This window comes from Bos indicus x Bos taurus, chromosome X (assembly GCF_003369695.1).
Source record: "Bos indicus x Bos taurus breed Angus x Brahman F1 hybrid chromosome X, Bos_hybrid_MaternalHap_v2.0, whole genome shotgun sequence".
Classification (NCBI taxonomy): domain Eukaryota; kingdom Metazoa; phylum Chordata; class Mammalia; order Artiodactyla; family Bovidae; genus Bos; species Bos indicus x Bos taurus.
Window position 1 is genome coordinate 145,708,167 of NC_040105.1, and position 21,724 is coordinate 145,729,890.

Consider the following 21,724-nt stretch of genomic DNA (forward strand, 5'->3'; position numbering starts at 1 on the left):
CATTGTGTATGTATGTGTGTGTGTATCACATTGTCTTTGCTATTTTGTTGGAGGGGGGCACCACACAACTTGTGGGATCTTAGTTTTCTGACCAAGGATTGAACCTAGGCCCTTGGCAGTGAAAACGCAGAGTCCTAAACACTGGACTATTGGGGAAGTCCCTATATCACATTTTCTTTATCCATTCTCCCCACAGTAGACACCTATGTTGTTTCTGTGTTTTGGCTATTGTAAATAATGCTGCAATGAACATGGGAGTACAGGTATCTGTTCAAGATAATAGTTTCTTTTCTTTCAGATATATATCCAGAAGTGGAATTAGGGGTTACTGATGAAAACTCCCATATTTACTTGAGCAGTACATATGTTAATAAACTTCTATTCGTTTTTCTCTTCATAATTGTCTTTGGCCAGTCAAATTTATAGGGTTCTGGGTGTAGAACCCAGGATTTTTTTCCTCTTTTAAAAGGGACATTGATCTGGTGAATCCTGTCCCAGTTTTAATCACTCCTCTAAATAGGTTCAAACAAGCCAGAATACTTATACTGAACACAGCTTAAGTCTAGCTACGTATAGATAATATTTCCATCTTCTTTGCCCTTTCTTGCAAATGTCACCTCAAGTCAGACATTTTAGAAAGCTATGTATATATGCATCGTTTATTTCTACAAATGATATACACTGCTAACTGTATTTGTCTTTAGAATCTGTGAAGTAAAAAGTATTCTTGGCTAAATATTCATTCTCAGAGCATATTTGAACATGAGAAGTCCATTTTGAACCTAAATAAGAAAATTGTTTGAATTCTCCTTTTGTCTAACATTTTCCTAGACTGAAATAAATAAATATAAAATGGACATAAATATAAAATAAACATAAGTCATTAGCACAAAAAAGCAAGAAATGTACATTAAAATGATGTATAACATACCCACATTTATTAAGCAATGTGTGCCAATATAAAGGGCAAAGTTCAACAATGCAAAAGTGCAAATATTTTTGCACCAACCTAATATTACAATTACAAATAATAACCTATTCTTCTTTCATATTACTGAGCCTACCCTGTGTTATAACCAGAATAATAATACAGAACAGGCATTTGACAGAAATAGTTTTCTTCCTACAAAGAAACAACAAATGAGTTTCTGCTGGAACCTTCTCAACAGAAATTTCAATAAGGTATAAACAAAGTTTCTTAACTAGAAGGGGCTATATAACAAAGTACATTTCACATGCAAAGTTTCATATCGTTCTTCAGAGATTCCAGCATAGAAAGATAGAAGATTTTTCCTTTAGCAACCCAGGGGATAAACAAGATCACCTCAAAATCCTTCCTAGCTCTAGGGTTTGTGAAAATACCATGCTATTTTGATAGATTTAAAAGGTTTCAGGTTACTGAAGTAACCCTGCCTTTGCTCACTCAGTTCAGTTCAGTCGCTCAGTCATGTCCGGCTCTTTGCAACCCCATGAACCCAGCATGCCAGGTATTGGAGTTTCAGCTTCAACATCGGTCCTTCCAATGAACACCCAGGACTGATCTCCTTTAGGATGGACTGGTTGGATCTCCTTGCAGTCTAAGCGACTCTCAAGAGTCTTCTCCACAGTTCAAAAGCATCAATTCTTCAGCGCTCAGCTTTCTTTATAGTCCAACTCCCACATCCATACATGACCACTGGAAAAACTATAGCCTTAACTAGATGGACCTTTGTTGACAAAGTAATGTCTCTGCTTTTTATTTTTTTATTATTATTATTTTTTTTTATGCTGTCTAGGTTGGTCATAACTTTCCTTCCAAGGAGTACACATCTTTTAATTTCATGGCTGCAATCACCATCTGCAGTGATTTTGGAGCCCAGAAAAATAAAGTTAACCACTGTTTCCACTATTTCCCCATCTATTTGCCATGAAGTGATGGGATCGGATGCCATGATCTTAGTTTTCTGAATGTTGAGCTTTAAGCCAACTTTTTCACTCTCTTCTTTCACTTTTATCAAGAGGCTCTTTAGTTCTTCACTTTCTGCCATAAGGGTGGTTTCATCTGCATATCTGAGGTTATTACTATTTCTCCTGGCAATTTTGTTTCCAGCCTGTGCTTCTTCCAGCCCAGCGTTTCTCATGATGTACTCTGCATAGAAGTTTAATAAGCAGGGTGACAATATACAGCCTTGACGTACTCCTTTTCCTATTTGGAACCAGTCTGTTGTTCCATGTCCAGTTCTAACTGTTGCTTCCTGACCTGCGTATAGGTTTCTCAAGAGGCAGGTCAGGTGGTCTGGTATTCCTATCTCTTTCAGAATTTTCCACAGTTGATTGTGATCCACACAGTCAAAACCTTTTCTCACTAATAGCATTAATAACGCATTTCCATGGCACCAGTATAAATTCGTTTAAAACACTTAGGAAACTCATCTTTGTAAAAGGGAAAGGAGTAAAACACAAAGTACACATGGGAGTTCTGTTGCATATCTATCAGATGTGTGAAGTTAGATCCAGTAAATTAATGTCCTTTCTGGGCTTGGGTTTTAAACTGAGTTCAGGGGTGTTGGAACTTACAAATAGGTTGATATGTGAATCACACAGGCAGAACTCTTCTCATCACTACAATGAACAACTATAGTAACTAAGTATACCTGAAAGATTGAAGGCAGGAGGAGAAGGGGACAACAGAGGATGAGATGATTGAATAGCATCACAAACACAACGGACAGGAGTTGTTTGAGCAAGCTCTGAGAGATAGAGAAGGATAGGGAAGCCTGGTGGGCTGCAGTCCATCGGGTCACAAAGAGTTGGACAGGACTGAGCAGAAGTACCAGAACACACTACTATCCAGACACTGACCAGAGGAAATTCGGTGAGAGACCTGCCTTGAGAGAGGAGCCTACTGTACAGAAGGGACAACAGAATCAAAACACAACTGAGGGCTGTATTACATAACCATCAGAAGTGTGAAGTCAGTGTCTGCTCTTCATTTCTGTTTGTACTTTGGGACCACACCAAGGCTAAATGAGCTGTTGATCATGCCCTTTGCTTTTCTGACTGAACCTAAAAAGAAAGAAAATACTGTTGAATACATTTGCCACAGGTGCAAATTAACTTCCCTCCGAAGGAATTCAGCAAGAAAAGCAAGAAATAAAATAATGCACCAGTCTTTTAGTTCCATTAAAAGAAAAATCCAGCCAGTCACTACCTATCCTTAGGAGAAATAAGCCTAAAGGTACAGATGGGCTGGACTTTATACTGCAAAGCTACTGTGATGTAGTTACTTCAAAGAATAACCTCTTCCTGCAAGACTCCAGTAGAGCCAACCCTCTTGTAGGGCTTGGTAGGCTCTTGGGCCTCCAAGCGCCTTTTTTGACCCACAAAGGGTGGAGGGAGAGAGAATGCTAGAGATAATGGTAGCATTTCTGGAGCAACAGTGCCATCAAGCGGATGTGTTTTGAACATGGCCTCCCACCCCTGCCTGGGGTCCTGCTGGGAAAGGCCTGTGAGGGGTGGAAAGGAGGTATCAGAACACTCAGAGGATTCTGGGCAAACCTCCCTGTGGGACATGCCTCCAGAACAGGTGTGGAAGGAATAGGTCATCCTGCCTGGGCCCAGGATTGCACACCAAGGAATCTATGACTGTCAAACCACTGGGGGCATGGCCTTGGCAGTCACCATGTTCAAGAACGAGGAGCTGAAGCTCCACTTCCTAGTATTATAAGTCCCCACTTTCTGAGACTACGTGACCTAAGTGATCCACACTTTTCAAGGAGCAAGCTGAGTTACAGAGGCAGAAGGAGCAGGAGGTTGTGTAAAATTTTAACTTTTCCTTTTAACACTACTTAGGAGAAATAAGCCTAAATGCACAGATAGTCTTGACTTTGTACTGCAAATCTATTGTGATGTAACCCACTGTGACCATTTAGTCACTTCATAGAGTACTTTGCTGGGACTGAGGCTTGTGCTCAAACACTGATGAGCCTTTCTGCTTACCTAACTACTGGCCTTGAGGTTACTAAAATAAATAACCTGTTAGCCCTGCATCCACAGATATAGAAACTTTCTCCCAGTTTACTGAGAACTGAGAACTTCCAAATGTTCAAGCTGGATTTAGAAAAGACAGAGGAACCAGAGATCAAATTGCCAACATCCGCTGGATCATCGAAAAAGCAAGAGAGTTCCAGAAAAGCTTCTACTTTTGTTTTATTGACTACGCCAAGGCCTTTGACTGTGTGGATCACAACAAACTGTGGAAAATTCTTAAAGAGATGGGAATACCAGACCACCTTACCTGCCTCCTGAGAAATCTGTATGCAGATCAAGAAGCAACAGTTAGAACTATACATAGAATACAGACTGGTTCCAAATCAGGAAAGGAGTACATCAAGGCTGTATATTGTCACCCTGCTTATTTAACTTACATGCAGAGTACATCATGTGAAATGCCAGGCTGGATGAAGTATAAGCTGGAGTCAAGATTGCCAGGACAAATATCAGTAACCTCAGATATGCAGATGATACCACCCTTATGGCAGAAAGCGAATAAGAACTAAAGAGCTTCTTGAGGAAAGTGAAAGAGGAAAGTGAAAAAAGTTGGCTTAAAACTCAACATTCAGAAAACTAAGGTCATGGCATCCAGTCACATCACGTCATGGCAAATAGATGGGGGAAACAATGGAAACAGTGACAGACTATTTTTTTGGGCTCCAAAATCACTGCAGATGGTGACTGCAGCAATTAAATTAAAAGACGCTTGTTCCTGGGAAGAAAAGCTATGACCAACCTAGACGGCATATTAAAAAGCAGAGACATTACTTTGCCAACAAAGGTCCATCTAGTCAAAGCTATGGTTTTTCCAGTAGTCATGTATGGATGTGGGAGTTGCACTATAAAGAAAGCTAAGTGCCAAATAATTGATGCTTTTGAACTGTGGTATTGGAGAAGACTCTTGAGAGTCCCTTGGACTGCAAGGAGATCCAACCAGTCCATCCTAAAGGAAATCAGTCCTGAATATTCATTGGAAGGACTGATGCTGAACCTGAAACTCCAATACTTTGGCCACCTGATGTGAAGAACAGACTCACTGGAAAAGACCTTGATGCTGGGAAAGCTTGAAGGCAGGAGGAGAAGGGGATGACAGAGAATGAGATGGTTGGATGGCATCACCAATGTGATGGACATGAGTTTAAGCAAGCTCCAGGAGTTGATGATGGACAGCGAAGTCTGGCATGCTGCAGTCCATGGGGTCGCAAAGAGTTGGACACAACTGAGCAACTGAACTGAACTGATGAGGGATGAGTGCGCTCGCACAAGGGACATGTGATGGTTTGGGGTTTGTTCAGCACTCTCATTCAGTCACCTAGCTAGAAACAAGTTCCAAAACTAGATGGAGTCACTTAAGTAAGAATGCTCTGTAGGGACCAATCTTTACTCATATTCCAAAAGGATCCATTATTACAGGAGCAACACTTTGTGTGCATGGCTGGAACCTGGATTTGTTTGAAGTGGCAAGGGTCTTCAACCAATCCCTAGTAGGTGAATCATCAAGGTACTTCTGGCCATAACCCTGACCAATAATAACAAAGTTGACAATACATCACATCCTGGTTCCCAGGAAAGAGGGGCCTGGACACATGACTCAGAAAATCCTGGAGTGCTGTGGACATGTAACCAGAGATGGAGGGCTCCTCTGAATGTCCTTTTCAGTATGTTATTACTGCCAAGAAGACCCCAAAGGAGGACACAGCTCTTCTCCCAACACTTCACTGGAGCTAACATAGTTTGGAGGGTTTGGAAGGTTCTTTGGCCACCATGGGCCTTTTTTGATACACAAAGGGTGGAGAGAGAGGCCCAGCTCCAGAGGGTGATTGGCATTTCTGGCACAAGAGTGCCATCAAGCAGAAGCTTTTGGAGCATGGCGTCAGTCCCTTCCTGTGGATCCTACTGAGGAAGACCTGCGAGGAGAGGAAGGGAGGGTTTGGGCCACTCAGAGGATTGTGGGCAAACCTGGCTACCTGGCACTCCACCAGAGCAGGTGTGGGAGCGACAGGTAGTGGTGTTCCGGGGCCTCGCTTGCCCACCAAGGAGCCCCTGGCTGCCAGGCCTTCAGGGGCGTGGCCTCGATAGTGGCCATGTTCAGGAACAAGGAGTTGAAGCTCCTGCCCCAGGGCCTCTGGCTAGGGAATCCTTGCCCTTCATGCAAGAAGTCTACTTTGATAGCTTTAAAAGGTCTCAGGTTACTGAAGTAACCTTGCCTTTGCTCAGTGTTAGCATTAACAACACACCTCCATGGCACCAGTATAAACTCCACTAAAACACTTCAGAAAATCATCTTTGTAAAAGGCAAAGGAGTAAAACACAAAACACCTGGGAGTTTTTTGTTTTTTTTTTTTTTTCCCCGTACCTATCAGACGTCTGAAATCTGCACCAGTAAAATACTGGTCTTTTCTCGGCTTTGAGTTTTAACTGAGTTCAGGGCTGTTGGAACTTACAAATAGTTTGATATGTGAACCCCACAGGTAGAACTCCTCTGATCATTAATATGAACAACTATAGTGACTAAGTATATCTGAAAACGCAACTAACCAGACACTAACCCAAGGAAATTGGGTGAGACACTTGCCTTGAGAGAGGAGCCTACTCTACAGAAGGAGGAAACAAAGCACAACTGAGGACTGTATGACATACCTGTCAGAACTGTGAGGTCAGTGTCTGCTCTTCGTCTGTGCTTGCTCTCTGGGTCCACACCAATATAATGTACGAGCTGTTGATCACATGCTTTGATTTTTTTACCAAACTGGTTCCTAAAAAGGAAAGAAAATACTGTTGAATACCTTTGCCCACTGATGCAGATCAATATCCTTCATGAAACATGAAGAACATGAAAAACATAAGAACCAAAACATAACAACACACCAATCTTCTTGTTTCATTAAAAAAAAAAAAAAGATCCAGCCACACTACCTACCCTTAGGAGAAGTAAATGTACAGATGGCCTGGACTTTATACTGTAAAGCCATTGTGATGTAACCCACTGTGACCATTTAATCATTTCCTAGAGTACTTTGCTGGGTTTGAGGGTTGTGGTTTAACACAATGAGCCTTTTTGCTTACCTGAAATAGTGGCCCTGAAGTTCCTGAAATAAATAACCTGTTAGCCCTGCATCCACAGATACACATTCTCCCACTTTTAATTTATTGATTCCCATGAGGGATGAATGTCCTGGTAAAAGGGACAAATGACAGTTTGGGGTTTGTTCAGCACTCTCAGTCACGTAGCTAGAAACAAGTTAGAAAACATGACAGAGCCACTTAAGAGTCTCTGTAGGGACCAATCTCCACATATTCCAAAAGGATCCATATTACAGGAGCACACCCTTTGTATGCATGGCTAGAACCTGGATTCATTCCAAAAAGCATAGGTCTTCAATGAACCACTAATTATGTAAATCATCAAGGGAATTCTGGCCCTAATCCTGACCAATAATAACAAAGTGACAGACTCCATCACATCCCACTCTCCAAGAAATGGGGATCAGGCCATGTGGACTCAGAATCTCCTAGAGTGCTGTGGACATGGACCCAGAGATGGATGGCTTCCTTTGCACATCCTTTTGTTGTAGCCAAATGCTCCGGGAAGCAAAGTCATTCAGAAGGACAATGTGGATAGCAGAGTGCAGTTTATCACAATGGCAGGTCTGAGGCAGAGTTTCCTTTTTAGCCAGGGACCCCGACCAATTTTTGTGAAAACCTTATATACCCTAAGTGTACGTGCACAAGCCCATATCCCCAAATTCCTCAGTCCTACTCTGCAAAATGTTAAAGGGAGATACAATCAAGTTACAGTCATGTTTCATAATCAGAAGGGTCAGCTGGTTATATATTGTAGCCTACACCAGTGGGTGCCATAAAGATTACAAAGGTGACTGAATACATAGGGGCTTATTACATTCTTTCTGGTGACAGGAAATCTTGGTATGGAATCTGGTGTTTATCAGTTTGGGAGGCCTGTTCGGCTGCACCTATGTTGTCTCCGTGGCTATCAGGCACATAGTCCAGAGTTCACCAAGAATGCAAGAGGGAGTTTCCTTCTCAAGATGGAGTCAGTGTGGCCTGTTCCTTTCCTCTTTCACCTTTAGCTATGTTCTTACTCTCAAGGAGCAGCCCCCAAAGGAGGAGACACCTCTTTTCACAAAATTCCTGTGGACCACTTGGAAGACTCTTGGGCCTCCGTGGGCCTTTTTTTCACCTGCAAAGTACGGAGGGAGAGGCCATGCTCCAGAGGGTGGATGGCATTTCTGCAGCAACAGTGCCATTGAAGAGGAAAGGTTAAAATTTTACATAACCTCCTACTCCTGCCTCTGTAACTCAGCTTGCTCCTTGCAAAGTCTGGATCACATAGGTCTCAGAAAGTGGGGACTCACAGTACTAGGAACTGAAGCTTATCTCACTCACCCTTGTCCTGCTGTTTGCAATCACCCAGCCCCTGCAAACCCACAAACCCGCTTAATCATGCCTGTCCATGTATAAGAACTCTGTAACCCCTTTGTTTGGGGCTCAGAGCTTGGAATGTTAACTCCTCTGGGTCCACCGGCATAATAAACCTGAGTTCTCCAACTCTGCAAGTGTGGTGCTTGGTTTTTTGAGTACTTGTTTCTGCAGCACCATCAAGCGGAAGATTTTTGAGCCTTGCCTCCAGGCCCTGGCTGTGGATCCTGCTGGGGAAGGCCTTTGAGGGGAGCAAGGGGGTGTTTGGAGTGTTCAGAGGATTCTGGGCAAACCTGGCTGCCAGGCACCCCTCCAGAGCAGGTGTGGAAGCAACAGGCAGTGGTGTTCTGGGGCCTGGCTCTCCCATGGAGGAGCCCACGGCTGCTAGACCCTTGGGGGCTTGATCTCAGCAGCTGCCATATTCAGGAACAAGGAGCAGATGCTCCAGCCCAGGGCCTGTGGCCAGGGGATCCTCGACCATCCTGCAGGAGGGAGGTACACCAGTGGGGTCCCTGAGGTCTCAGGGCCACTGGCGACCCAGGAACTGTTGCCCAGGCAGAGGCACTGGGCCTGGCCACCATGGACAAGGCCAAAAGGGGAAGAGGTGGCCACCCTGTCAGGGACAAACATCCAGCAGACAAGATGCGCAATTTTGCCTGATGAAGGCTTGGTCCCAGACCGAGACAAATGCATGTGCACTTTATGTCCGGGTTGGAGTTGAGTTTTTGTGTACATTTGCTTGTGCCAAAGAGTCTGGGTCCCATGCCCCACAGGATCCCGTGAAATCCTTCCTCTGCCTTAAGACACAGGGTATCCAGACCCACTCATGGTGGGATGAAACTGGCCCCAGAGCGTATGCTGAAGCTGAGTTGGGCGAAACCATCTGCAGCCAGCGAGGGGATCCAGGACTGTTTTCCTTGGCGTTCTATTTCAGAAATGGAACTGTGCTGCCAGGTGAACCCCTATGCCTCACCCCCACCGCCCCACCGTGGAGGACCCAGGTCCTTTTCTTGGGGAGGACTGCTGTAATTTTTCACGAGGGGTCCATGTTCTGCATGTGCAGACATTGGTCCTGGGCACAGGGGCACAAGGAGACCACCTGTACCAGCTGACCCATCAGACCCTATAGGTTGGTCAGGGACCAGTCTTAAGGGAGGCTCTGCCCACATAACCTCACCTGACAACATTTCGGGCAATTCAGTAGTGTGAAAGAAGGGGCATGGGGTGGGATTCAGCACCCTTCGAGGAGGGGTGAAAGCGAGGGGGTATGTTTGGAAGAGGTAGTGTTCCTGCATGGAAATTTCCTTCCAGTTGGAAGCCATCCCCCCTCAGCCCTGTCCCTTACCACAAAACCACCCCACCCCCTATCCCTCAGGCAGGTTAGAGCCAAGTAAAGGACAGGCATGAGCCACCCCAGAGCTTGCTCCAGAAGTGGAATTTTGGTTCAGCCGGTGACTAGAAGGCAGAGCCCAGTGCCTGGCAGGATGCACCAGACTCCTGGCCTTGGCAGACAAGCTGGAAGAGTAGTGGTCTTGAAAGAGAGGGAAGCAGGAGGCGTTTCTCTCAGTCCAATAGGGGTGAGTTTCAGGCAGCTTCTTCAGACCTCTTCTTCTTGATGTCCTGCCTGGGCTGCGGGTGCAAGCACAGGGTTGAGACCTGGAGAGCCGGAGCTGAATGGAAGGTAGGGCCTGCCCTCCTCTCGTCGCTGAACTGAGGCTCAGGACCTTTTGAGGAGAAGGCTGAAGCCTGCAAAGACGTGACCCGGGGATCCACTTGGCTGGGCTCTTCTCTGCTCTCTGGGACATGGCTCTGGGAGACCTGGGGACAAGAATGGCCAGAGCCAGAATGCTGGACACCCTGGAAGATGACATTGCACCTGCCAATGAGATTCTTCGGCTTAGGACAAGGGCGCCTTCTGCCGTGCCTCCTGTGTCCGGCGAGTACTGTTCCCTTTGGAGGCTGACTGGGAGCTATCCTTGGGCCTCGGGTTCCTTTGGCACTGGGTAGCCAGGATCCACATGTCATCTGCATTGGACAGAAGGTCACTAGGCCTGCCTCCGCCCCTGATGGCAGCGGAACTCCAGTTGTCCAGGGTGGTCTCTGCCTGGGCCATATAGCGGCCCAGAGAGAGGCTTCTGGGGCTCTGGGCCCACCCAGGCCCATCCTGCTCTGGCTCCCAGGGGAAGGGGCCTGTGGGCCAATGTCTGCAGCCCTGCACTGGGTTCCTTCAGAGCAGCTTCCTCTGGTCCCGCCCAGACATGGTGGCCACCAGGGTCCATGGAGACTGCACTTCCTGTACCCCACAGGGCAGTCACCCTGGCCGTGCCCCTTGTCCTGGTGGCGTCCCTGGAGCTTCCACGGCCCCACCCAGCCCTGGGGCCTGCTTCTCACACCTCCCTTGCAGAGCTTTGCACTTCCTGGAGGCCACTGTCCCTTGTCCCTTCAATACCTTAAAACTCCTACACAGGAAGGGACAGTTCAGGGTTCACAGATCTGGTGGACCCGCTGTCCTGTTGATGCCAGCAGTGCACCAGAAATGGCCACCTGCCCTTCCCCTTCCCTCTCCCTAAGATGTTTCCCTCTGCCATTTGCTAAGGAAAAAAAAGAAATGTCAAGCCCTGTCTAACCTGGCCAAAGAGAGATGGCTCAACAGCGTGGCTACTGCAGAGGGGCGTGCCTCAATGTCTGTCGCTCCAGTCTGCGGGCCTGGTCTCCATGGGGTCCTTTTAGTCTGCTCTCATCACAAAAGAGCGAAGACTCCCCATGCAGGCACCCAGCAGTGGACCTGCAGCAGTGTCTTTAGCACCTACATCTGCCTAAGACTTCGGGAAACATGCTGAGTGTGGGCAGACAGATCGAGTCACACCTGGCCAGTGGCTGGAGAGCCCCATTCTCATGGGTCACAGAGGGACACAAAGGATGGCAGCCCAGAGGCACTGGATGGGTGTCAACAGTTGATGTCAACTTTCTCTGGTCGGATGATGGATGGGTGGCCACCAAGGACCTGGCTCTTCTCCTACAGGGGCTCAGGGGGATTCAGGTGTGGATGGTGGCACACACGGGTCAGTCCAGAGCGGCACTGGGCATTGCAAAACAGCAGTTTCCACTAGTCCCGCCCAGACACGGTAGCCACCAGGGTCCAATGACTTCACCTCTGGCTATGTGTTATGTGGTAGCACAGTTGGTTATTTTCCTGGAGCCTGGAATTTTCCCAATTTCGGCTGCTCTTGGCCTAAACTTCACCAGGCTGGGCCAAGCTTGGACCCTGGGGGTGTGGAGGCAGAGCTGGTCCCTTGTCCTGCCTGGGACTCTGACTTCATTCTGCATAGTTTCTAAAAGAGAGTACAGTGTGCATGGGATGTGAGGATGAGTTCCTCACAATGGCAGCAGTGCACAAAAATGCCATCCTGCCCTTCTCCACCCCACCCCCCAATCCCTAAGACATGTCCCTTTGCCCTATGCAAGGGGGAAAAAAACCTGTCCAACCCTTGTCCAAATTGACTCCAACGTGGCAGCTTACTGTCTTGGCCACATTTGGGGAGCCTTTCCATATGTCAATGAGTGGAGCCTCATCCCTTTTGGGTCCTCGGCCTGCCTTGCTGACAAGAAAAGCAAAGGATCCTCATCCAGGAAGGTAGCAGTAGATCTGAACCTATCCCCTTTCCGCACCTGTGCCTTTAGCACTGGGGCAGTGCAAGAGACCTCAGGAGACGCACCATGCATGGTCCTACCCCGTTTACTACTGCAGCTGAGGTACTGTCTCTAGAGTCACAGAAATGCCAGCCTGACGGTTGTACACACGGTCCATCCAGACAAGGTAGGTTCATGTCGGAGACAGCAAAGGAACCAGAGTTGCTGCAGGGTCACTCTGTTTACCACTGTTTAACACAGTGCCAGAGATTAAATACAAATTCCTCTAAATGAGTGTCAAAAGCCCCATCCTTAGGTAATGCAAGGTTCTAGCATTTCCTGTTTGAAAATATTTTGTGTTTCCCCCCTCAATCCACCCCTAATCACTAACGTAGAGTCTATGTATCATAAAAGAACAGATAATATTAATGGAAGTCTTTAAAGAAGAAAATCACCAGTATTTGGTAATTTGTTTCAATAGAGAAGATTTTTACCCCTTTTTCTCGGCAATGCAAAGGAAGGGTAATGCAAATATATCAAGGTTATTTTGTTTGGACCTTTTAATGTCTGGGTCTTAGTCTCCAGAGTTTCTTAGCCCATCTTGTGATGTATTGAGTAGGATGTCTCTATGCTTTCACTATACATTTATTGAGATATTCATCCTCTTCTGGAATCACTGGATCAAAGTCTATTATCAATACTTCTTGTCCATAATAATCAACTGAGTGCCTAATTCCTTGTTTCCAACTGATTTCAAGATCCTCCTGTTTGGAAAGACATCTGGGACCTCAAGCAGGTGGTCTATATGGTGTATTTTTATATGCCCAGGTGTTAACTTTGGTCAAAAAGGCACACCTTGTTCACAGCCTTGGGTAGGAAGTTTATGTGGCTCCAGACTTCTTTAAAATCATTGATTAGAACACGATACTATACCATTCAGTAAAACTGAGAAAGTTAATAAAATTGCTAACAATTAAGTGCCTTATGGATGATTTTTATAAGCCAATTTCATAAATAAATATCCAGCTAGTAACGTTCACAGGGTTCCAAGTGACCAATGACAAAAGAGTATATGCTTATATAATAATAATAATGTAAAAACACAATACGAAAATTTACAGGAGGAAAACTTTAAAATTCCTGTAAGACAGAAAAGTAGACTCAAACAAGAATAAAGATGTACTATATTCTCAAATAAAGACACTTAGGCTCAAGAACATATCGATACATCAGTAAATCAAGCAATCCATTCGAATCTCAAAGAAAATCTAAAGGCTTTTCAAAACTTAGTTATTTTCCATTGTTCACAGGCAAAATAAGTAGGCAGGGATATCCAAGAGAGTTATGACAATGAATAGCCAGGTTGTGCGAGAACTACTCATACCATACGTGAAAATATATAGTAGAACACAAAGTTCAAGAACAGACCTGAAAACATACCAGAATTGAGTATACAATGAGGCAGCCTCCCAAATCAATGAGGACAGTCAGCTGTGGAACAAAGTGATACCCATTTAGAATAGGCTCATAGTGCCACACCTCTTACAATAAACCAGGATAAGCTGTACAGGGATCTAAGAATTAAACGGACAATACACAGAACCATACAACTATTTGCAGAAATAATGGGCAACATTCCTTTATAGCTGTGGAGCAAGAAAAGCCTATTCTACGTATGACTCAAAAATCCGTTAAAAAAAAAAAGATAAATGTGAACACATAAAATTTACCATGCTAACAATAACAAAAGCATACTCTAAGTTAGAAAAGCACTGACAAATGGGAAAAAAATTTAACTCACTTCAGTAGTCTTTCTAACATATAGAGAACTAGCTTCTAGATATCCGTTTAGAGACAGTAACAACCAAGAGAAAAAGAATTAATAGTTCACAAAAAGAGTCACAAAAGGCTCTTAAATATATAAAAATATTCCCCAGCCACATATATGAATATATATTATATAACACGTTAATATAAAGGAAATACAAACAAAAACTACACTATGGTATAATTTCATACAAAGTATGAATTCCCAACCAAGACCTGCCCTTTCAGATGGGCCTGTATTACCTGACAATCCTCACCTCTAGAACTATCTCAAGTGGCCCCAAAACCCCTTTACCCATGCAATGCTTATAATCCCACTGTAAACAATGTACAGTCCTTTACATGAAAATCCCTGACCCTTTTATTTCGATTGCCCTCTCTTCCCTAGTGGCTCAGTCGGTAAAGAATCTGCCTGCAATGCGGGAGACCCAGGTTCGATCTCTGGGTTGGGAAGATAACCTGGAGGAGGGCATGACAACCCACTGCAGTATTCTTGCCTGTAGAATCCCCTGGACAGAGGAGCCTAGCGGGCACAGTCCATGGGGTCGCAAAGAGTCGGACACGACTGAGCGACTAAGCACAGCACATTCTTCCACGTGGTTCAGTGATACGTAAGAATGGAGCAACGATTTTTTTTTTAAGGTTCAAAAACTCATGAAAGGAAATGCTACTTCTCTAGGGATGCATCCCGAGATGCCCAGTCCCCGTGGGCAGCACGTCAATCTCACTCGATGAAGGGGACTCCAGGGCGGCCACGTAAATGGGAAGGAAGGGAGAAGCAGCTGGCGAGCCTCCCACACTCCTCCGGCCCGCCCCGCCCTCTGCTCACTGGGAACCGCTTCCAGGCCCACCGGCCGGGAGGCCCGAGGGGCTCTACTTGGACCCTCTCCCTACTGTCGCGAGGGCACAGAACACAGACGGCAATACAATCCCCGTGCCCACGCTCACCCAGCCCAGGCTAAACGCCAAACCACGGCCCGGCCCACGCGGCACCCCCCTGCCCGTCTCCGCTTCCCCCAGGCCGGCCGGGTTGCAGCCAACACTGGCCCACCTTGCACGCAGGGTACAGGCTGCTCAGACGTTAGAGGATGGGGAGGGTCCCTCCGGCCAGAAAGGGTGCCAGTCTGGCCCCGCGTCACCCCGCGTTGCCCCAGGGAAAGGACACGAAGGAGGCTGAGGGGACCAACGTGGCTTATGCCATGCTTCAGCGGGAAAGACCCGGTCCCCTCAGTTCCGCGCCGGGGCCAGCGAGGCTCGACTGCGACCCCCCGACCCCCACCCCTGCCGTAAAGCGTCGCCTGCGTTGTCCCGCGAATACGACCCCCGCCCCCCGCCCCGTTGTGGGCGTCTCCTCTGGAGGTAGGGCGCTTAAGAGAGGGCAAGGGAATCTGGGTTCCTCGCTGTTGGCCCCGCCCAGGGGAGGGCTGAGACAGCCTCTAGCAGGAACCGCGAGTGCAAGAGGTGAGACTGGGGAAGTGCTAGGACACCTTGCGAGAGCCATCTTGTCCCCCTTGTAGGGTCCCTGCCTCCAACAACAGAAGTGAATGAACGGTAAAACAGAAATGTTACTGTTCTGAAGAAGTAATTCATAGGGCCTGGACTCCATCTTAGGCCTGTTCATGCTGATCATGCTTGGCCACCTTTCCAATGGACTCTGAACTCTGTGTTTAGTGCCTATGAAAACAACAACGGAAGGATAAGACCCCCTCCAGACAGGGGAACCTTGAAGATCGTATCTAGGTTACTCATCGCTTAAGAGAAAACATACACTAATCACCCTTTCTTCCAGACAGGCCATAAATTTTTCCATATCAATCAGAGTGTAACCTCGGGTTTATTGATTATTGGCTAATTGTTTGAGCACGTGAGCACATAGCACGTGAATGATGGGGTTATTGGGATTGTATTTTCCTTGGTTTATGTAAGTCTCAAGGAATTTGGAGTGGTGGGTTCAGACACGTACACATGGGGTATAAAAGAGTTTCACAAATGCTGGTCGGGGTCCTTGGCTAAGAGGAGACCCTGCCTTGGGCGCACTTATGTAATAAACTGCACTCCACTATCTGCATTGTCCTTCTGAGTGAGTTTGTTTCCCCGAATGTGTGGCTACAACAGTTTAACGGTGCCAAAACTATTTAGAGAAAAAAGTTTAAATAAGTACACTTTCAGACGATTTTATAAGTTTGTATCCTTCATCAGTTGCTCAGTCCACAGCAGCATGCTAGGTTTGCCGGTCCTTCACCATCTCCTAGAGTTTGCTCAAGCTCGACTGCATTGAGTCAGTGTTGCCATCCAACCATCTCATTCTCTGTGGTCCCTTTCTCCTCCCACCTTCAATCTTTCCCAGCATGAGGGTGTTTTCCAGTGAGTCACCTCTTCGCATCAGGTGACCAAAGTATTGGAGCTTTTCAGCATCATTCCTTCCAATGAATATTCAGGACTGATTCCTTTAGGATTGACTGGTTTGATCTCCTTGCAGTCCTAGGAACTCTAAAGAGTCTTCTCCAACACGGTAGTTCAAAAGCATCTATTCTTCTATTGTCGGTTTTCTTTATGGTCCAACTCTCACATCCCTACGTGACTACTGGAAAAACCATAGCTTTGACTAGACGGACTTTTGTCTGCAAAGTAATGTCTCTGCTTTTTAATATGCTGTCTACGTTGGTCATAACTTTTCTTCCAAGAAGCAAGCATATTTTCATTTCATGGCTGCAGTCACCATCTGCAGTGATTTTGGAGCCCCCAAAAATAAAGTCTGTCACTGTTTGCATTTTTCCCCATCTACTTGCCATGAAGTAATGGGACTAGATGCCATGATCTTTGTCTTTTCAGTGTTGAGTTTTAAGCCAGTCTTTTCACTTTCCTCTTTTACCTTCATCAAGAGGCTCTTTAGTTCCTCTTTGCTTTCTACCATAAGGATGGTGTCATCTGCATATCTGAGGTTATTGATATTTCTCCCAGCAAACTTGATTCCAGCTTGGGATTCATCCCAAGTACAGGTATTTCACATGATGTACTCTGCATATAAGTTAAATAAGCGGGGTGACAATATCCAGCCTTGACATACTCCTTTCCCAATTTGGAACCAGTTTATTGTTCCACATCTGGTTCTATTGCTTATTGACCTGCATACAAATTTCTCAGGAGGCAGGTAAGGTGGTCTGGTATTCCCATCTCTTTAAGAATTTTCCACAGTTTGTTGTGATCCACACAGTCAAAGGCTTTAGTGAAGTCAGTGAAAGAGAAGTAGATGCCTTTCTTGAATTCTCTTACTTTTTCTATGATCCAATGGATGTTGGAAATTTGATCTCTGGTTCCTCTACCTTTTCTAAATCCAGATTGAACATCTGTAAGTTTTTGGTTCACATACTGTTGAAGCCTAGCATGGTGGAGTTTGAGCATTAATTTTCTAGCGTGTGAGATGAATATAATTGTGCAGTAGTTTGAACATTCTTTGGCATTGCCCTTCATTAGGAATGGAATGAAAACTGACCTTTTCAAGTCCTGTGGCCACTGCTGAGTTTTCCAAATTTGCTGGCATATTGAGTGCAGCACTTTCAAAGCATCATCTTTTAGGATTTGAAATAGCTCAGCTGGAATTCCATCACCTTCATTAACTTTGTTCATAGTGATGCTTCCTAAGGCCCACTTGACCTCACACTCCAGGATGTCTGACTTTAGGTGAGTTATCACATTATTGTGGTTATCCGGGTCATTAAAATCTTTTTTGAATCATTCTACTGTGTATTCTTCCCACCTTTCTGCTTTAGTTAGATCCGTACCATTGCTGTCCTTTATTGTGTCCCTCTTTGTCTTTTATTTTATCCTTCATATAGTTGAGGTTATTATTACTTAAATTACTCTGACCTTAGGTGAGAGGCAGTGTCCCAAGAGCAGAAACTCCTTGGCCTCTGTCACCTCCCACTCTTTGTCATGGGCCTGCTAGGGAGCTGCTGCCTCTTAAGTGGGTTTTCCTAGCGTTTTCTCAGGTGGTGTCCACATCGCCTTGGTTGGGGGGGACATCCTGGGTCCTAAAGAGTCACAGTGACAAACATGTTTCTCCTGCCTGACGGGTGCCTTGTCTAATTTTTTCCTGTAGAAGAAAAGAACATTCTCCTCTAGCGAAATAACATTCAAATAAAGGAGACATGGGCTTCCCCGTGGCTCACCAGTAAAGAATCCACTTGCAAATCAGAAGATCGGGGTTCCATCCCTGGGTATGGAAGATCCCCTGGAGAAGGAAATGGCAACCAACTCCAGTATTCTTGCCTGAAGAATCCCATGGACAGAGTCTAGCGGACTACAGTCCATGATGTCGCAAAGAGTCAGATGTCTACTGAAATAACTTAGTAGACAGAGGAGACACGTGTAGCACAAACAAGAAAAGGAAGATAACAGATAATGCCTCCACTCAGAGATGGCAGATGTTAAATCTGGCCTTGTGTCCACTGGATACCTCTGTGTCCACCTCTGTTCCTTACAGAGGTGTTAGTGGAGCTTAGAAAGTGGGAGATTGATACAAATAAAGATTGTCTCTAGGAGCATGAGTAACCTTCAGCATTTTAGTGGTTAAAATGATCAAGACTATAAAGATGTTTTTATTAACTGATTATTTCCATTGACAAATGTAATTCAAGCTTGATTACTTTTTAAGAAGAAACATCATCACAAATGCAGTTTTTCAAGGGAGAACTGAAGTCACCCCTACCCAGATCTATTCCCCAGTGTAACCACCCTACAAAGAAACAATTGAAGTAAACCTGTGGGCTCTGCACCCACTTCAGGGCAGCACAACTGGCTTGCTGCCTGCCCCTAATGCCTCAGGATTTCCTGCCCCCATTCTGCTCCCCACACAGGACCTGCACAGGCTCAGGGCCCCCAAGATCACCTGCTGTCTGACTAGTCCCAATCTTGGCTCAGAATCTGACCCTCAGCCCTTTTTCTCCCCATTCTGTTTTTATGGGCAGAGGTGGTGGGAATTTCCAGAGCAGAAAGGAGAAGGACAATGAGGACCCTCAGGTGCTTAGTTTTGCCCAGGCAGTTGCCTCCATGCATTTTAGGTCAACACAGGAAATTACACAAAACCCTGCAGCCTTCAACTCCTAAGGAGTGAAGGGAGGGTTCATGCCCTGCTACAATTTTCCCACCTTGTTGAGGGTGGAAAGGGAAGGGAGTGTCCATGTCCTCTCCAGGTGGAATTACCTGACCAGCCCCTGGGCTCTGGATCTCAGCTGCCCTCTAGATTCCTCCGTGAGTTTCTTTTCCTTCACTCTAGTTAGTAGTGGCTATTTCTCCAGACTTTATTTTTCTGGGCTCCAAAATCACTGCAGATGGTGACTGCAACCATGAAATTAAAAGATGCTTACTCCTTGGAAGGAAAGTTATGACCAACCTACATAGCATATTCAAAAGCAGAGACATTACTTTACCAACAAAGGTTCGTCTAGTCAAGGCTATGGTTTTTCCTGTGGTCATGTATGGATGTGAGAGTTAGACTGTGAAGAAGGCTGAGCACCGAAGAATTGATGCTTTTGAACTGTGGTGTTGGAGAAGACTCTTGAGAGTCCCTTGGACTGCAAGGAGATCCAACCAGTCCATTCTGAAGGAGATCAGCCCTGGGATTTCTTTGGAAGGAATGATGCTAAAGCTGAAACTCCAGTACTTTGGCCACCTCATGCGAAGAGTTGACTCATTGGAAAAGACTCTGATGCTGGGAGGGATTGGGGGCAGGTGGAGAAGGGGACGACAGAGGATGAGATGGCTGGATGGCATCACTGACTCGATGGACGTGAGTCTGAGTGAACTCTGGGAGTTGGTGATGGACAGGGAGGCCTGGCGTGCTGTGATTCATGGGGTCGCAAAGAGTCGGACACGACTGAGCAACTGATCTGATCTGATTTCTCCACACAGAGATCCAAGTCAAAGTGTTTTTTTCTGTGTCTCTTCCCTGCATGAACACAGACTTAACTACTCATTGTGCCTGGAAATTGAGGTCCAAAGAGGCTACATGGTTTTGCCACCTGGTTCATGGTGGGGCTCTCATGGTGCAGATCCACTGCTCTCTGCATGCAAATGGGCACTGAGTGCAAGAGAAGATGTTCAACATCAGTAGTCATTAGAGAAATCAACATGAAAATCCAGAGAGATACCACTTTACATCTACCAGGGCAGCTCTAATTTGAAAAATGAAAATAAGAAGTGTAATAAGGATATTCAGAAATTTCTGGTGAGAATGTAAAATGATGGGGAGACTCTAGAAAGTAGTTTGGCACTTCCACCAAAATTTCGACCTAGAGTGACCACATGAGCAGCACTTCCACTCCTAGACGTATATCCCAGAGAATTGAAATCAAATATTCAAAAAAAGTTGTTCATGAATGTTTATGGAAGCATTATTCAAAGCCAAAAGGGAGGAAAAAACCCAGATGTCCATTGACTTTTGAGTTTTTATGCAAACTATGCTATCCCCCTACCATGGATTTTTATTTAACTATAATATGAAACAAAGCAGTGATACATGCTGAAATACAGATTAATCTTGGAAACGTGACATATGAGAAAAGCTAGATACCAAAGAACACACATTGTAAGATCTCATTCACTTAAACTATCCAGAACAGGGAAATCTACAGAGATAAAACATCAACTCATGGTTGTCAGAGGCTTGTGAGAAGGGAATGTTGGGAAGAAACCATTTTCTCTACCTTTTTAGGTTCATCTGGCTGCTGCTGCTGCCAAGTCGCTTCAGTTGTGTCCGACTCTGTGAGACCCCATAGACAGCAGCCCACCAGGCTCCCCCATCCCTGGGATTCTCCAGGCAAGAACACTGGAGTGGGTTGTCATTTCCTACTCCAATGCATGAAAGTGAAAAGTGAAAGGGAAGTCGCTCAGTCGTGTCTGACTCTTAGCGACCCCATGGACTGCAGCCTATCAGGCTCCTCCATCCATGGGATTTTCCAGGCAAAAGTACTGGAGTGGGGTGCCATTGCCTTCTCCTAGGGGCCTTAAAATTAATTAACAGTAAATTACCAGGAGAAAGGTTTACTAACTATGTAGGAACTTTCAGATGAAGAGGCTCCCTAAAGGGCTAGATATAGGGCTTTATATATCAACTTTTCCAGGGGCTTGGTGGATTAGAACTTCAGAGGATGAAAGCATCTGATGAGGCTTATTTATGCAGTCTTTTGAAATGTTCCCTGGTAGCTTAGTTGGTAAAGACTCCACTTGCAATGCAAGACCTGAGTCTGATCCCTGGGTCAGGAAGATCCCCTGGAGAAGGAGATGGCAACCCACTCCAGTATTCTTGCCTACAGAATGCAATGGACAGAAGAGCCTGGCAGGCAACAGTCCATGGAGTCACAAAGAGTTGGAAGGACTTAGCAACTAAACCACTAAACCAATGTCCAAGTTCAGGCCTCCCTGATCAGAGACATACATTCCACCCCCACCCCCACCTCCTGGCAATGCGGGTGAGGTTGTAACAGCTGTCTCTTACAAAGTTCAGCTTTAGTCAGATAAGGCAAGTTCAGAAATGATTTATTTCTGCCTTTCTTGTAGCTCAGATGTTTTCAATTTGAACTTCTCTTTGTACCATTCAGGTGGGTTATCAGTCCCATCAGGAGAATAGGCAGTCGTTGATAATAAGTATAGACTTTCTTTGGGGGTGCTGAAAATGTCCTAAAATTTATTGAGGTCATGGATCCACAATTTTCTGAATATACTAAAAATCAGTAACCAGTACATTTTAATATTGTAAATTACATGGTATGTGAAGAGCATATCAAAAATTTTAATA

General features: G+C 45.5%; 1 protein-coding gene across 4 annotated transcripts in view; it reads right to left on the bottom strand.

Annotated features, from left to right (window-relative positions):
• SLC6A14 (solute carrier family 6 member 14) overlaps positions 1-15,218 on the bottom strand; it is a 436,539-nt gene extending 421,321 nt beyond the window's left edge. For 2 of the 4 annotated variants that reach the window (XM_027535163.1, XM_027535164.1), the window contains exons 1-2: positions 14,981-15,218; positions 6,673-6,788 (exon numbers count right to left, since the gene is read on the bottom strand). The gene's annotated coding sequence lies outside the window, so the exon portion shown is untranslated. Of the gene's footprint in view, positions 1-6,672; positions 6,789-13,542; positions 13,594-14,980 lie in introns of all 4 variants that reach the window. The other 2 variants (XM_027535165.1, XM_027535170.1) reach the window with 2 other exon arrangements.
• Between the last annotated feature and the right edge of the window lie 6,506 nt (positions 15,219-21,724).